The 18,168-nt window shown below is 36.3% G+C and overlaps 1 protein-coding gene across 2 annotated transcripts in view; it reads right to left on the reverse strand.

Moving 5' to 3' along the window:
* LOC136839464 (uncharacterized) overlaps positions 1 to 7,005 on the reverse strand; it is a 134,892-nt gene extending 127,887 nt beyond the window's left edge. Inside the window, exon 1 of one of the 2 annotated variants that reach the window (XM_067105534.1) lies at positions 6,804 to 7,005. The gene's annotated coding sequence lies outside the window, so the exon portion shown is untranslated. Of the gene's footprint in view, positions 1 to 6,787 lie in introns of both variants that reach the window. The other variant, XM_067105533.1, reaches the window with a different exon arrangement.
* Positions 7,006 to 18,168: the final 11,163 nt, after the last annotated feature.

Here is an 18,168-nt window from a genome sequence, read left to right on the forward strand (position 1 = left end):
GAGGTCCATTTAATTTCTTTTTATTACGAGTCTTCTAAGTGAAACTGCTGTCAAGTTTTAAGTGGAATATTTGCATCAGCTGGTATTCTTGTTCTAAAAGGGACTTTAGCCCCTCCATACAGAATTAAAAGAAGATTAAAACGGATTTCATCTTTTACTTAGCGAAAGAAAACAGGGTCGTAATGAAAAACTTTACCCTTTGGAGGGCCAGATACTGACTGGCATAAAAAAAAAAAGCTTGGAGCCAAATTAAAGACTTTTTTTATTTTAGCCCTAATTAACATTCTTCATGGAGTTGGCAGCAGGAACCTTAATTATTTCGAACTCCACTGTAATCGAAATCGATGAAAAGAATTACACCTATGATTATGAAATTACAGATAGAATCAGCTTGCTTTAATAAGTACAGTTGATTCTAAGTTATAAATATTATAAATCACATCCGGATTATTTTTACAGTAACTTATAGTACGCCAGATATTACAAATGTTTACAGTTTCAGTCATACATACTTTCATACTAAACAAACATACATACATACAAATGTGGAAGCCCTTTTTCTGCTACTTGTCTAATTACATTACCATCACATCCATTAGTGCAATGGAGCAGAAACAAATCATAAAATTAATTTTCTCGAGTGCCGTTCTTCCCATAAAGATACCGATCGTTGAGGTAATATGAATTAACGACGTTCAGTGACGGATGGCTTAAAGCGCGCGTCACTGAACGTCTAGTTCTCGTGTTCGGTGGTTCAAGCCCTTGAGACGACAACTACTTATCAATTATAATTCCCCTTCGGTATATATATATATATATATATATATATATATATATATATATATATATATATATATATATATATATTCTTTCCGAGGTAGAGCAATTGGATATTAAACGACGTTTGAAGCTTAATGCTTGTACATAAACCATAGTGGCGTGGTAGAAATTCATTCATATATATATACATATACATATATATATATATATATATATATATATATATATATATATATATATATATATATATATATATATATATATATATATATATATTATACACACTAGCTGACCATCCCGGTGCTACCCAGGAAAACTCTGAAGAACTCAGAAAAATTTTCCTGCACCTCCTTGTACTGACTGCCCGTTTTATCCAGGTATTACTGCAGTGATTGTCTCTTTTATCCAGAAATTACTGTCGTAACTGTCCCTTTTATTCAAATAATACTTTACTTACTGTCCCATTTATCCAGATATTACTGTGGTGACTGTTTCTTTCATCCAGATAATACTGTAATGACTGTCCCAGCTGTCCAGTTATTACTGTGGTGGCTGTCCCATTTACGCAGATGTTACTGTGGTGACTGTCCCTTTTATCCAGGTATTACTTTGCTGACTTTCCCATTTATCCCCCGCTACACCTAAACACATCCCAACTAAACCTAAACACACACCACCACTAAACCTAAACACACACCTTGATACAGGATTATTAATCACAGGAAAGAAAAGCATTTTCAATAATATATCTCTATGGTATCGAGTACATGAAATGAGGTATGACAAACCCGTAGAGTTTATTTACCACATAAGCTACAAAGGGAAAGGGAAGAGGGATGGGATGGGACGGAGAAGGGGGTAAGGATTTGAAATCTACCCTGAGGAAAGGGGAAGGGGAAGTGGGTACGGGTTTGAAAACCACCCTATTATCTAAGTTGGGTCAAATGATGGCCACGTGAAAAATTGTCTAGGTCTTTTAAGCGGTTACCAGTTTGCCACATAAGTTACAAAGGGAAGGGGGAAGGTGATGTAGGAAGGGGAAGGGGAAGGGAGTATGGGCTTGAAGCCTACCATATTATCCAAGTTGTGTCAAATAATGGCCACATGCCAAATTTTGTCTAGTTCAGTCAAGTGTTTACCACATAAGTTACAAAGGGAAGGGGGAAGGGGATGTGGAAGGGGAAGGGGAGGAAGTTATGGCTTTGAAAACTACCCTATTATCTAAGTTCGATTAAATGATGCCCATGTGCCAAATTTTGTCTAGATTGTTCAAGTGGTTACCATATAAGTTACAAAGGGAAGAGGGAAGGGGGAATGGGTATGGGGTAGGGGATAGTGGAGGAAGGGGATAGTGGGTACAGGTTTGAAACGAACCCTATTATCTCAGGTGGGTCAAATTACAAAGGGAATGGGGGAGGGGGAGGGGGATGGGAAGGGGAAGGGGAAGGGGGTATGGGTTTGAAACATACCCTTTATCTAAGTTGGGCCAAATGATGGCCAGGTGCCCAATTTTATCTAGATCAATCAAGTGGTTACTACATAAGTTACAAATGGAAGGGGGAAAGGGATGGGGAAGGGGAAGGGGATGGGGAAGGGAAGGGAAGTGGGAAGGGGGTTTGGCTTTGAAACCTACATTATTATCTAAAGTGGGTCAAATGATGGCCACGTGCCCAATTTTGTCTAAATCAGTCAAGTGGTTACTACATAAGTTACAAATGGAAGGGGGAAGGGGATGGGGAAGGGGAAGTGGGGAAGGGGGTTTGGCTTTGAAACCTACATTATTATCTAAAGTGGGTCAAATGATGGGCACTTGCCAAATTTAGTCTAAATCAATCAAGTCGTTACCACATAAGCTACAAAGGGAAGGGGGAAGGGGAAGGGGGCATGAGCTTGAAACCTACCCTATTATCTAAGTTCGGTCAAATGATGGACATATGCCCATTTTTGTCTAGAGCGGTCAAGTGGTTACCACATAATTTACAAATGGAAGGGGGGAAGGGCGAAGGGAGTACGTGTTTGAAACCTACCCTATATATCAGTAGGGTCAAATAATGGCCACGTGCCAAATTTTGTCTAGATCGATCAAACGGTCGCCACATAAGTTACAAAGGGAAGGGGAAAGGGGGATGGGGCGGGGAAAGGGAAGGGGTACAGGTTTGAAACCTACCCTACTATCTAAGTTGGGTTAAATGATGGCCACATGGCAAATTTTGTTTAGATCAGCCACACGGTTACCACATAAGTTGCAAATAAGTATGTTGCAAAGGGAAGGGGATGGGGATGGGGGAATTGGGTACTAGTTTGAAACCTACCCCGTTATGAAAGTTGGGTCAAATGATGGCCACATGCCAAATTTAGTCTAGATCAGTCAGGTAGTTATCACTTAAGTTACAAAGGGAAGAGGGAAGGGGGAAGGGGGAAGGGGGATGGGGAAGGGGAAGGCGAAGGGGTACGGGTTTGAAACCTACCCTATTATCTAAGTTGGGTCAAATGACGGCCACATGCCAAGTTTTGTCTAGATTGGTCAAATGGTTACCACATAAGTTACAAAGGGAAGGGGGAAGGGGGATGGGGTAAGAGTTTGAAACCTACCCTATTATCTAAGTTGGGTCAAATGATGGCCACGTGCCAAATTTTGTCTATATAAGCAACACTGTTACCTCATAAGTTGCAAAGGGAAGGGGATGGGGAAGGGGAGGAGGAAGGGGGCATGAGTTTGATACCTACCCTATCATCTAAATTTGGTCAAATGAAGACCACTGCTACATTTTGTCTAGATCGGTCAAACGGCTACCACATAAGTTACAAATGGAAGGGGGAAGGGGGTTGGGAAGGGGAAGGGGAAGGGGAAGGGGTAGGGGGTAACGGGTACGGGTTTGAAACGTACCCTATTACATAATTTGGATCAAATGATGTCCACGTGCCAAATTTTGTCCAGATCGGTCAAACGGTTACCACTAAGTTACAAAGGTAAGGGGATGGGGAAGGGGAAGAGAAAAGGGGTACAGGTTTCAAACCTACCCTATTATCTAAGTTGGGTCAAATGATGGCGACGTACCAAATTTTGTCTAGATTGGTCTATTGGTTATCAAATAAGTTACAAAAGGAAGCGGGAAGGGGGCTAGGGAAGGGGAAGGGGAAGGGGAAGTGGAAAGGCTAAGGGTCTGAAACCTACTGTATTATCTAAGTTGGGTCAAATGATGGCCACCTGACAAATTTTGTCTCGATCAGTCAAGCGGTTCGTATTTCTATAACGCACGAAGTTACAAACATACAACATACAAACATTCACTTTTATATATATGTATGTATATATATATATATATATATATATATATATATATATATATACATAACGTACCAAAATTACCAACAAAATTACAGTAATAGAGCTGTACGTTCACAATTACTTCTAGAATACATTTTAAAAAAAGATAAAATCCTAGCAACATGTGTTACCTAGCACCTACCTACAATTGGTTACAATGATGTCGATTACGGCTTCTCTCGCAGGCACAAACTTAGATAAACTATAATGGTAACGGGGCGGCGGCTGGGACGAGACACACTAATTTAGAAATTCGAGAACCAAACGTAAACTTCCGTCAAGAAGGGATAACGGGGCGATCAAGAAACAAGGTAATTCAGAACAAGGTACACGTATCATTCTGCATTTGTTTATATTTCTTGCTGACAACAGGTCGAACCCGTCCGGTGAAAGAACAGACTAATTATTGCAGTTCCCAGTTCTTAACTACATAGTTTGATGTGGACGAGGTTCACGGCTTCAAACGATAGTTACGGGGTTATTAACATTTAATCGATTACCTGACGCTGGTACGTTGTAACATTAACTAACATACACTATCCCTTTGTCAGTAGTCATGGAAAAAAGCGAAAGATTTTAAGTTAGGCTGAACTTTTCCTTGTTACGATTTATTATTGTTACCGGCTTGGAGGTGATCGGCACTCCCAAGAACATACATCTGAAAATACACTTCCAAAAACAGTTTAGAATTTCCTTTATTTGGATTAACAAATATATACATAAGCTGTTCTCTGTCTTTAGTACGTTCTTTAGTACGTGAGTTGGGGGAATCCATTCTTGTTTGTAGGCCTATGCTGATTTCACCTTACACCAGCCTTGCCCACTCAAAATATCTACCAGCGTCAACAAAATAATAGAGTGATGCTCTGTCAGAGCCCGACAAGCATTATACAGTTTTCTCGGTTTGTTGCCAATGAATTGCTTAGTGTGAGAAAAGACAGAAACATATTTCGAAAACCTTAGAAATGGGGACTCTTAATATCATGAACTGTGTATTTTGAATGCTTATTTGATAGGCTAACCTGTCGTACCCTTCCTTGTATTATTAGGATAAGTACATAGGTAATACATACTTTTCCTCGAAAGAAATCTTTTTGCAACATTTTTCTTACATAGCATGGTTTCCATAATGTAGAGTTAGGCTTTGTTAAGAGCGAGTTCTTCAACGGTCTCACACTGGGATTTTCAAGAGCTACTGTAGCAACACCCTCCCGCCAAGTGAACCAAAGGCCTAGTCCACTTTATTCTTTTGACGTGATTTGTACTTGCTTTCTTTAAACAAGCAATTTAAGGAAAATTATTACTGAGATCAGAGTGATAGAAAGACAATAATGACAAGTATGCAACGTTCTGACTAGAAAGGAATTTTGTTATACCGAATCACTCGAGTATACTTTTGTAATTATAAATTACAACCTCATCACTTTTATCAAATGCAAAGAAATATTTTTTAATAATAAGCACTAACTCAAACATTCATGTTAGACATTTGTGGTATGAGCGGGATGTAGGCTATACAATTTTTGATGAAATCGTAACAAACCCTTGTAATGACTTGAGGTTGTCAGGTTATAAAATGCTTATAACAGTCGCTATTAATAAAAAAAAAATATGCAGTCAGTTCTTTTGGCATATTTGCAAGAGTTTTATATATTTTAAAGGAAGCTTGCTTAATGTATATTGCCCATAAAATTAGACGAGAGGAGCTCTGAACCCAAGTGTCAAGTTAGATTTACGCAGTTCGCCTCCTTTAGTTGTTCGTATACGTTCACCGATAAATCTTTCTGGTACATGTGTTCTTATCTTAGTAGCTCAGGTTTATCTGCAATAAGTCAAAAGGACATATTTATCATAAGTTATTTTCGCATTATATTCGGTGTACAGTCCCATGTCTTACATGTAGCTAAGTGCAGGAGTTCAAAGTTCATTTGTGTACAATAGGATGGAATTAAACCAAACAGCTGTAAACATCAGCAGTGTTGCTGTGATAAAATTTGTATTGAAAATTTGAAGACATTATTCCGTTATTACTTCAGCAGACACCGACCATACTTTATATCTTATACGCTTGTTTGTGTGTTTTTATAGTGATTTATACGTTTAGAAATTTATATTTATTACCGCTATACCACAACTCGATATTAAGAGTTTTTGTGCTGTGCTCTGATATTAACCCGGTAAGTCATCCACCTACACGTAACCTCCGAGATGCTAGCACTAAACATGGCGGAAGCTCAATGGGAAGCCGTGATTAGTACTAGCCCCTCGGGGATCAAAGTGTTATATACATCCATTTCTGTATAGTGATAAACAATATCTTTGATCCCCGAGGGGCTAGTACTAAACACGGCGTCCCATTCAGCTTCGGCCATGTTTAGTAATAACACCTCCGAGCCCTAAACGTGGCGGAAACTCAACGGGACCCCATGTTTAGCACTAGGCCCTCGGGGATCAAAGTATTATATATACCCATTTCTATATATTAACATACGATTCTTTGATCCCCGAGGGGCTAGTACTAAACATGGCGTCCCCTTGAGCTTCATCCGTGTTTAGTACTAGCACCTCGGAGGTGACGTAGGTGGATACATACCGGGTTAATACCCTGTGCTCTTAAATATCTTCATACGAAATGCATATTAAAAACTATCGCAAATTTACTGTTACCGTGATATTTACCGATGACTGTTGTTACCTGCTTGGACTTTATCAGAGTTCTCAGGTTGTTTCCACGGTCACGCGAGTAAAGCTTCTTCGTTTGTTTTAGATTAAACTAGTTTTGTGATTTTATGGGCTCTTCGGCAGTCCGCACACAACTAATCAAGTTTCAGCACTGTTCACATACCACTACCACCATATTTCCCGGTTAAGATAAAAATAAAAGTTTCAAATACGCTAGTCATCCTTACCCACAATGCACTGGAACAAACAAAATCCGATCAGGAGACTGAAACTTGTTAGTTCTTGTAAGTTCCACCAATGAGGCTACGTGGGGAAAACCGGTTTTAGTTCGTAGTCGTTGTTCAGTTGGTGCAGACGTGTAATGCTTGTTCCTCGTGTGTTTCGAACGTAACATATTAACAGTTTAAAGTACCCCACAATTATGGGGAACCACAGTTGGGGGACGCCGGTTTTTTTTGGGGGGGGAGGGTGAGTCGAACATTAAAAATTAAAATGGCAAGGGCGTACTCAAACATATCCGTGATACCTCCTCCTGCAAGTTCTGATGCTGATTAAGGTAAGGGTTTATTGAACCACTGGTCGTTTGGTACATTTTAAAGTAACGCCTAATCGTATTCTGAAGCTGAAAATACAATATAGGCTACCTATATTTTAGTGTGTGTTTTGGACATTTCTGAGGTTGATTTCAGACTGAAACTGTTTATAGTATGCTAGGCCTAGTTTTAGAGATCCTGCCCCTCCCCTCACATAGACATATCTTGCAATTATGGGGACCAGAGTGGGGAACTGGGGTCTTTGGTGGTGCAAAATACAAAAATGTGAAATATAGCTTTACAGCCCCTCGCTTGTAGGCCTATCTTGTAATTATGGGGACCACAGTGGGAACCCGATGATTTTGGGTAATGCAAAATACAAGTGTGAATGAAAGACAAAGATGTATCCTAACATCTCCATAATATCTGCAAGTTCTTACTGCTATTAAGGTTTATTGAAGATTTTAATTTTTAATTGCATCGTGCAATAGGAGAGTAAAGGCTTGGCAACCAGGTTGTGTTATGCCTAGTGTTGGGCCAGATGAAGACTTGCGCCCTATACCTTTTTTTTTCTACTTCTTTAATCTGGCGAAAATGCACGTAATAGTGGGACGTACCTTGTCGATGTCGGTTGACTATAACATGCCCGAATAAAGTTGTTATATTTCATACAAATACTTGGTGATCCGGATGAATGCTTATTTAATAACCTAAATTTCTCTCACTAATATGCGTTATTATCGAGTTAGTGACTACGAAAAAAAGTGATCAAAACTTAAAATAAATACCACGGTAGCCGAAGTCAACATCTTGAAATGTGTTCGGATACACAGTTTTTCATGCACACCTTTTTATGTATTTTCCGTACATATTAACGCAGATTCGAATAAATCACACCAAATATGAGAAGAAACCTGGAATTATCAAAATTTTATAATGCCGGGATTCTGCTTAAACGCAGAATTGATGAAGTTTACTGTTTGCCAAACTTTATGGGGAGGTAAAACGAGCAGCCACCTTTAATGCCTGACAGGGGAAGAGTAGTATTTTTATTTCGTGAGCTTTCAAATCGCTATAGGGCCAGGCGTTTGATAGTAGTGTTACACTACTTTGGTTGGCTTTTTCGTGGTTATATTTTTAATTAAGTAGTTCTATTGCTCTTTTGTAGGTGCACAGAATAAATGCTGTTATTACTCATAACAATCCTTGGCTTAAATTAGCAAGATGGAATTAGTTAGTATAACAGAAGCGTCTAAAATATGGGCCTATACTGCAAAGGTCATAAACATAAATGTAAATTAGATTTAAGACACCGACATAAGAATACAGATAACTCCAATAAAAAAATTTTATCTAAACGACTTAGATAAGATACGACAATTTTCATTTTAAAAAATATGTTAGGCCTAGGTTACCGTGCTTCCTGCTGTATCTATGGAAAACACACATGCACACACATACGCACACACACATATTATATGTGTGTGTGTTTTTTCCGTAGATATGCCAGGAGCACGGTACCCTAGGCCTAGCATGTTTTTCAAACTGAAAATTGTTTTGTTCCGTCCAAGTCATTATATATATACAGTATATATATATATATATATATATATATATATATATATATATATATATATATATGAATTTTTTTATCACTCAGTGATTTATATACAATCATGAAGCTACAAATGTCGCTTAATATCAAATTCACGCTACCTCGGGAATATCCCCGATGAAGGTGATAATTCCCCATCGGGCATATCCCGAGGTAGCGTGAATTTGATATTAAGCATGACATTTGTAGCTTCATTATTGTATGTATATATATATATATATATATATATATATATATATATATATATATATATATATATATATATATAAACTGGCCAAAATGTATATAAATGCTTCAGTTAAGGAAAGCACGATCACTGCGTATTACAGTTTCACCACTGTGTTAGCACCAAGAAAAGTATCTAATCTCAATCTCAGAAAATGAAACAGGAGGATAATGGGAAAACATATTAGGTGAGCAATGGAAGCATATGAAAAAACAAAATGTAAAATATCACAAATTTTATTTTCATCAATTTTACGTTGTGGATAATATCTAACCGTTAGAAAATGGTGATAGTTCCATGTTTCTTCCAGTATTTAGTGTTACATGAAAATGTGTGTATTCGAAACACATTTCAAGACATTAACTTCTGCCACCAAAGTATTTAATTTTGGACTTATGAACACTTTTTTCATTCTCGTAACTCGGTAGCATTATTAACCGACAATATATATTTGAGGGAGAGAATTAGGTTATTAAATAAGCATTCATCTGGATCACCAAGTATTTATATGAAACATAATAACGTTATTCCGACATGTTATAGTCAACTAATCATCGTGAGGGTACCGCCCATTTTCAAGTGTATTTTTGTCAGATATAAAAAAATAAAGGTTTGTTTACGTGTGGTTAGGCCTAATGTAATTTATAATTAAATGATATTGACTTGGGAAATTTTACGGTCATCTGAAAAAATTTACTTATATTTTACAAAATAAGTATAAAAAAATTATTACTGTATTCCGTTTACCAAAACATCATTAAATGACAATAGACAGGGCATAAAGTAATGATCTCAAGCCATAGGCTGAAAGTACCGTAATTTTCGTAGAATTTTGGGTTTTAGAAATGCCTGTGCTTAATCGTAACTTAAACTATGTACATAACCATAGTTTTGCAAGTAAACTTACGCATATCATGATAGTAGAATAGTACCATAACGCAAGAACCATATGCATATTAATTTCATTTTGTCCTTTTTTTTTAAGTGGAATTAAAGCAATTCCTGGTAACAACGGGTGACCAAAATTTGGAGGTTGAAAAAGGAACATATATTGGATATAAATGGTTGCTCTGCCTTTGTTCATCGATCTCGCTAATCCTGTCTTGGTTTAAAATTTTCCTTACAATTTTGACTATCCTTATAATTTTTTCTAGGAAGCACTTTTTTCTTTTTACTTTAGTCACATCTAGGACATCATCAAAGCTGTAGCACAGAAACCAACGCATTTAGAGAATTTAGTTCCAGAGATTGAAGGGGCCTATATAATTGCATAATGGTACTAGATTACTAAGCTCAAGGGTAATTTCTATTTTAAATTGCAATGGTATGAAGTCACTGACGTTTATTGGACTTTATTTTTTTTAGTTTTTTAAACAGATTAAAGTGTGGATCTTCTAGGAATCTAGGGTAATGAATTACTGCAATATAAAAGGGATGCTTTTGGAATATCTTTTAATATTGCTATATTTATTTAATTTATTTTTTTTTTTGCCATTTGATTTCCAGGTGTTGCTTTAAACCGCAGTTCTAGATTTTGGTAGAATTTTCTTAAAGCACAATTTTAGACATTTCAAGAGTTTTCTCAGAGCACAATTTTAGATATTTCTAGAATTTTCTTAAAGCACAATTTAGATATTTCAAGAATTTCCTTAAAGCTCAATTTTAGACATTCCTAGAATTATCTTTTACACTTTCTTCTTTTTCGATTTTTTTCTTGCGTTCCCCACCTCTGATCATTCATTACAGTTCCTAGGAATCCATAACAGTTCCGCGAAAAGAATAAAATCCTTTCTCTCAACGGGAGCTCATTCCTTTGGGAAATTACTCATAGAAGAAGACGCGAAGCATTTCATTTCGTGAACAGTTTTGCATATATAATTGGGGAGTTGGACCACTTCCATGCTAAGGGAATCCCATACATCGATAGTAATCCCTTAGGTAGATAGAGATTCCCATAGCTTACAGTTCTCATTTTCATCTTCCTGGTTTAGGCTATTTTGGACGGCTTCCTGTCAGCCCTTACTCGATCCATTAAGTGGGACCAATTATTTGTCGGTGGTAGTTTTACCTGTCGATATCTTTAATTTCTCCTTGGATATCTTGAGGTTTCCACATCTCTTTAGTCTGCTAAAAAAAAAATTCGACTTCCAATATCTTTAATATCAGTTTGCTTTTTGGGGCGGACAAAAAATTCGTTATTTGGAATTAAGGAGAAAACTTCTGCTGTTGCAAAACCCTGGATCCATTAGGTTGATGAAAATGACTAAATATTAATTTCGAGATTAGATATCCTGTCGATGTTTTTTCAAGACATTTTTTATTTATAAAGTTCCCCTCATATCAGTCAAGTGAGTTTTCGTGAAATAATTGTTCGTAATGCTCAAGATATTGCGCTTTTAAAAGAAGCAGCAGTTTATTTAGTTATGGGATGAAAGGTGTAAAATCCTGACATAAATTGCTTTATATTCTGAGATTTTTCAAATTGACACAGTTGATAATAAAAGTTTAGAGGAGTGAGTGATATCGTGTTAGATTATGCACAAGTAATATAGTAATTTCTCACTAAGTGTAGAGGACATGAATATAACACAACCCTGTAAAAAAAATTTGTTACAAAGTACATGAGAGTTAATGAAGTAGCCTATATATAGAAGAATAATTTTGAACAGCTCCAAGCATACCTCCAGATAACAGTTCTGTAAGAAAATTTCGAACCTACACACGAAAGACTGTTAACCAAGTATGTACGAGTAGCATAGCAAAGTGAAAATTGAAATCATGAGACATTAATTCGGACAGAAATGAATAGATATTCATTGGCATGACGTATAACTCTGGAGGGGATCATTAAGTTCTTGAATGATAATTAGCAATTTTATAAGTTTACGCTGAAACAAGTAAGGTTCAAGTTATTTACTCTGTGGTGTCAAGTCTAAAGTTTAATTCACACCAAAGCTGCCAGTAGATAATTTTTAAAAAATCAAGCTTCTGTTCTTGTGATAAAAGGTAATGTTGAAAGTGCTTCTTTATCTAATTAATGGGAGACGTAATAAAAATATATTTTGTAAATTCTGATTTTATATAGGAATTATAATAATTCTTAAAAACGAATAGCTGATCCGGAGTAGTTTCTTTACTTGTAAGTACGAAAAGTATATGTCTGCCAGAATGATTGCCAGGGCGGTAAAACAAAATACGAGCTAAGTTTTATTTTTACCTTAAAGGTGAATGAAATTTTCCCCTTAAGGGAAACCTGTGGAATTCTCATATCCTCTAAGAAAAGGCGCACCTTCCAGGAGATTCACCGGAAAAACGAATTTCCGAGCATAAAGCGCCGGGAGATGACATCTCGCGCGATATTCTGTAGTTTTCCTAATTGAATTTCAAGGAAGGCAATCGCGGAACCGTATCTTTCGAGAAGTATTCTTTATGGATACGTAGAGAGGTCTGGATGCTGTTCCCTTATACCAGTTCCCTTATGTAACCGGGATGGTTAGTTTCATCTTCATTTTTTTTTGCTCGGCAATTTTTACTGGGGAAACTTGCTAAGAGGAACCCTCATTTGGAAACGATAACAATTAGAATGGTAGAATTAAAGTCGGTACATGTTCGCATGTCTTTACATCAGGGCTTCAGAACTACGGTGAGAAAACTCATTATCCGGAATTAAGGGGTAAAGCCCGATATGTTCAGTGGCTGGAATCCATTATGTTAATGAAACAGAAGGATGAAAAAACTGTCAGTTTTATTTTTATTTTTTCTCCTAAAAAAATGGCTTCATTGTATATAGGAGTTTATGTCAGCTTAAAAGTACTGTTACTAGTGCACGTGGAGAGTGTCTTTGAAATCAGAAAAAAATAATTTCACTTTTTGAAGTCACGGGTTGTTAACTAGTAAAAGGGTTAATTTTCGTTATCCTACTTCGTTGTCGCTAACAGAAAATCTATGAATTTTATCGTGTGTGCTAGTGACCTTATATATGAAACAGATACGTTACGTTAATAAGATGAAAGTCCTTGAACCTTTTATTGAAAAAAATATATATATATATATATATATATATATATATATATATATATATATATATATATATATATATATATATATATATTAGTGTGTATGTAGTTGCTCATTTTGAAGGTGAGATTTCACTGGGTTCGCGGGTTTATAACCTCTGACCCAAGAGAGGTGACATTTTCGTGAAGAGTATTTTCTCCACGTCATTACGACGGGAATAGGAGAATTCTCGAATAAAAGAGCTGAAATGTCAGGATCAGCAGAATCTCCTTTAGATGATAAAGTTCTTTTTGTTGTGCCTGCTTGCTTGTGCGTCTGGATAAGAAAAATATAAAATCCCGTAGTGTTAAAGTGTAACGGTTGAACCAAGTGCTTTGGTTTCCCAGTGATACCACTTATTGATATTCTGCATGAAGATTGAGAGTGGCAGATGTAGCGTTACTGGAAGAATGGAAAATATGGACCTTAATGTTCCTGAAGCATTATTTTCATCTTGAGAGTTATTTCTTTTTCTAAAAGGATTGCGCAGAAAACATTCTTTTATTATTTGAAGCTTCAAGATCAATGGGTATGGCATTACTTTACCTGATCGAAGAAAAACTGAGAATTATGGAAGAAAGTTGTGGCATGACTACAAAGACAGCGATAGACAATCCTACATCTTTAAGGCATAATGAGCCAGAAAAAGCAGAAGCAAGGAAACTGTAAACATTGCTGCATAAGACTGTTAGAAAATGTAAATTTCTGCTCGAGCTGTAAATGGAAACAGTTAACTAATTCTCTGTCGTTTCCATAATCAACTAAAAATTAGAAAATTTATTCTAAATTATCAAAACTTTTAATTTTAGTTTCCCAGATTACTGGTATATATGATTTTTATTTAGAAACCTTATTTTGAAAGAAAAATGTTTCATACGTAGTTAATTCCTTCAATCCAAGTAAAAGAAATTCCATTTCACACAACAGCAATATATTAATGCGGTTTTCCAGTAAAAACGGCAGTAACAAAATATTTCCATATGAATGTCATACTGTTTTTGTTTAAACTCAATTTTAAAACTTTTATAACCATTCCCCAGTCATAATCAAACAGCTGTTAACAAATCCGAACTGAGGTCTGTCCCAATGAAAATAACAAACCTTTTTGGTAAATGTTATTTATTCCTTTTTGAAATAAATCACTGTAACGTTGATATCTCATTCACATGCTAGTACAGAAGTACGCAGCGGAGTAAACTTTTCCAAGAAATTAAAAGGAACCATCTCGATACTATAATTAAAGATTAATCACGCATGAAAGATAACGTCTTGGTTGGAAGTTTTCGCATAAATCATCTCCAAAATTTTTTAGTGAAGTCGAGAATTTGCGAGACACTTTCGGATAATGAACTCAGAATAACTGGTAGATGTGACCAAGTTCAGTACGTAACGTCTAATTTTATATTACTGATTCTTCAATCTCTATATCCAAGTCGTATAGACAAAGCTGCACATTTGTATGGAAAGGATTCCAAATAAACAAAGTAACAAGTAACTTATTTCTCCCTGGAAATACCAGCAAACATGACTCCAAATAAAAAGGTCACATTGCACAAAGGACAAAAAGGACGCAATCTTGTTGAAAAGTAATTTATAGTTGCAAATGAGATGTTGACACCAATCATATGGAGTAGAGAATTTTAAAATAGAAATTAGAAAAGCCGTCAAAAACGTAAACTTTGCTTCATTTGCTACTGAGGTTGGAAATTCTAATGTTGGTAATTGTGGTAATGGGTACCTTACTGTTATCGTCATTTTATTTCGTTAGTATCCTCTCGTGAAGCCCAATTACTTTGCCAGTAAGTTAATATTTTTAAAATTTTGCATTAAAGAAAAAATGGTGTAAGGGATAATTGTATATAAACCCACGTAATTGAAACGTTACCTGGTTCATTTCCATTTCAAAATATCGTCATTTTCCTTTCTCATTGTTATAATATGATGTCAAAACCCACAAACAAGACTATGATTTTGCATTTAATGATCTCTTAAATCACCCAATATCGGAGGAACGATGGAAAACCATTGAGGTTAAAAAATTAAGAATTCTCTCTCTCTCTCTCTCTCTCTCTCTCTCTCTCTCTCTCTCTCTCTCTCTCTCTCTCTCTCTCTCTCTCCTTTAAGTATGGTATCAATTCCTAGTCGAAAAAAAGGTAACATAATGGGTCTGTTATGTGAATGAGGTAAAAAAAAAAAGGTAATTGTGAGTTGAGGTTTGCAGTGCTTTGTAAAGGTTAACGATTTCATTTGGAAACGGCACAGTTTGCCTAACCTATTTGCTTCGGCTATTCAAAGTTGATTTTGTGCTCAGCGCTCTATAATTATTTGTGGATTACCTTTAATTCATTATACGATATGGCCATTGATGTCAGTAAAATAGGAAACCTGAGTTCGTCAGTTATTTGGAAGGGATTATCGTAATTCATTAATGGCGGCATACTCAAATTTCCATGTATGCAAGGTGAGTATTAGTTTACAGAAAAATTGATCAGACGGTTCTTGCGTGGTGATTGCGCATATTTGTTATTTTGTTGTGGATTATTTTGTGAGGTTAAACTTCTGTGTTTAAGTAAAATTGCTTCTGTTCCTACTTACACACACACACGCGCGCACGCATGTATATGTGTATATATATATATATATATATATATATATATATATATGTATATAAATACACAGTATATATAAATACACAGTATATATAAATATATGTATATGTACAGTATATATATATAATGTATGTGAGTGTATGTTTATGTAGCTTTATATGCATGTATGCATGTATATTTCCTATAGATATTGTCGTTTGTTTACTGATATCAATCAGGAGTGTAAAGTGTCCAGCTCTCTTTCCATTAATGTTGGCATTTTTCATCTGGATTTATTTTCTTTAGTGTTTCTGTATTTATTCTTAGTATTCTCTATATTTTTTCTTTAATAGATAATTTCTTTTTTTCCCAGCCCATGCAACCTGTATTATTACGTACAAAGTTCGTTTTCTTCGTAACGAACTAAAATCCTCTATATTTTTCCGAAGAGCAAGCGTCTCTTCCATAGCTCAAGGGCTGTTAAATTTTAATCAACGTTTTATAATGAAATTGCTGTTCACGTATTTTGCAACGTTTATAATATCATATGATAGCCTTACATTTAAGCCTTAACCCTTTGATTTCGGTTGTAACGTATACGACGCATTTAATAAACTGGCCCGGAACACTGTTGTGTCGTATACGAGCACCGGTAATTTCCTTTTATGTGAAGGACTGATGATTGAAATACTGGCCTCTTTTTCTTGATATGGTAACAGTCTGTCAGTTGCCATACAGTGAATTCATATAAATTCACGTGTTTCCCTAAAATTCATCAGTCTTCATCAAGATGTCACAGGAGGAGGGGTCAAGGGTACGACATCCTCGAGTTGACCGCCGGCAGATCGAGAGAAGAGCTCTCGACGAGGATAACTATTTTATAGACCTTCTCGACTCATTTTCTGGATATGAAAATGAATCGGATTTAGAAGGAAATGAAATGGATAATTAGGGTCCTGGTACAAGAGACAGTGATGAAATATCAACCGACAGTGAAAATGACGAAAATCTGCCACCTACAAATGAAAGCCAAGGTGTCAAAAGAAGGCGGAGACAGCGAAGTGACCCAGGTGATGAGTGGAGTGGGCTGCCAGCAATTTCCAGCCCAGAGATTTCATATTTGACAGCAGTGGCAGTGGCATTACGTCGAAATGTAATGTGAATGAAAATTCAAAGGAAGTAGACTATTTTTTTGAATTTTTCGACAACGAATTTATGGGGCTGATTGCTGAAGAGACAAACCGTTATCAGAGATTCCTTGTTGATACGCTAGGAGATGCAGTGCCAAAGTATTTGCGAAAATTTGCTCAGGTTACTGTGGAGGAAATGATACGGTTCCTTTGTGTGATTATGATCATGTCGCATATAAGTAAACATCGCATCGTAGATTACTGGACTACGCTTGAGACATTCGAGACAAAAGGAGTGAGAAGGCTGATGGCAAGGGACAGATTTCTTCAAATTCTACGGGTTCTACATTTCGTTGATAATTCACAGGAAACAAGCCCAGATAATAAACTAAAAAAATTAAACCCGTGCTCGACAGTGTGCGTAGAAAATTCCGGGAAAAATTTCAACCTTTCCAGGATTTATGCATAGATGAAAGTTTAATGTTATGGAAGGGAAGGCTAAGTTTCAAGCAGTACATTCCAGATAAAAGAAGTCGATTTGGAGTGAAAATATTTGAACTTTGTGATGCCAAAACGGATTATATTGTCGATTTTATAATCTATACTGGAAAAGATACAGAGATATTGGTAGATGAGGATCTAGGGGTATCTGGTTCTGTGGTAAAAACATTTATGGCCTCGCATCTCGGAAAACATCACATCCTGTATTTCGATAATTGGTATTGCAGCCCAAAACTGCTCAAGTATTTGGGCGACAACGAAACAGGAGCATGTGGAACAGTCCGGAAAAATAGGAAATTTATGCCTAAATTTCCTGATGTGAACAAATCTGAGATTTCGTCTCAAAACTGCAATGGAATATTAGGTTTAAAATGGCAGGATAACAGGACAGTGTATATGTTATCTTCAGTACATGAAAATATAATGGTAGACTGTGAAAAAGGTGTCGACCAGGGGAATTTGTGCAAAAACCTGCATGCGTTGTTGACTATAATAAGAAAATGCGGATTGTGGACAAGAACGACATGCTTATTAGTTCTGTGAAGTGTATCCGTAAAACCACGAGATGGTACATAAAACTATTTTTCCGTCTGCTTGATATGATACTAGTAAACTGTCATCACTTGCATGGATTTGTTACTGGCAAGAAAGGGTCATATTTACAGTTTTCTAAGTCAGTCGTTCTGCAGTTGATTGAAAGGTACCCTCCAGCACCTAACAAGATAATTA

Source organism: Macrobrachium rosenbergii, chromosome 6 (genome assembly GCF_040412425.1).
Source record: "Macrobrachium rosenbergii isolate ZJJX-2024 chromosome 6, ASM4041242v1, whole genome shotgun sequence".
Classification (NCBI taxonomy): Eukaryota; Metazoa; Arthropoda; class Malacostraca; order Decapoda; family Palaemonidae; genus Macrobrachium; species Macrobrachium rosenbergii.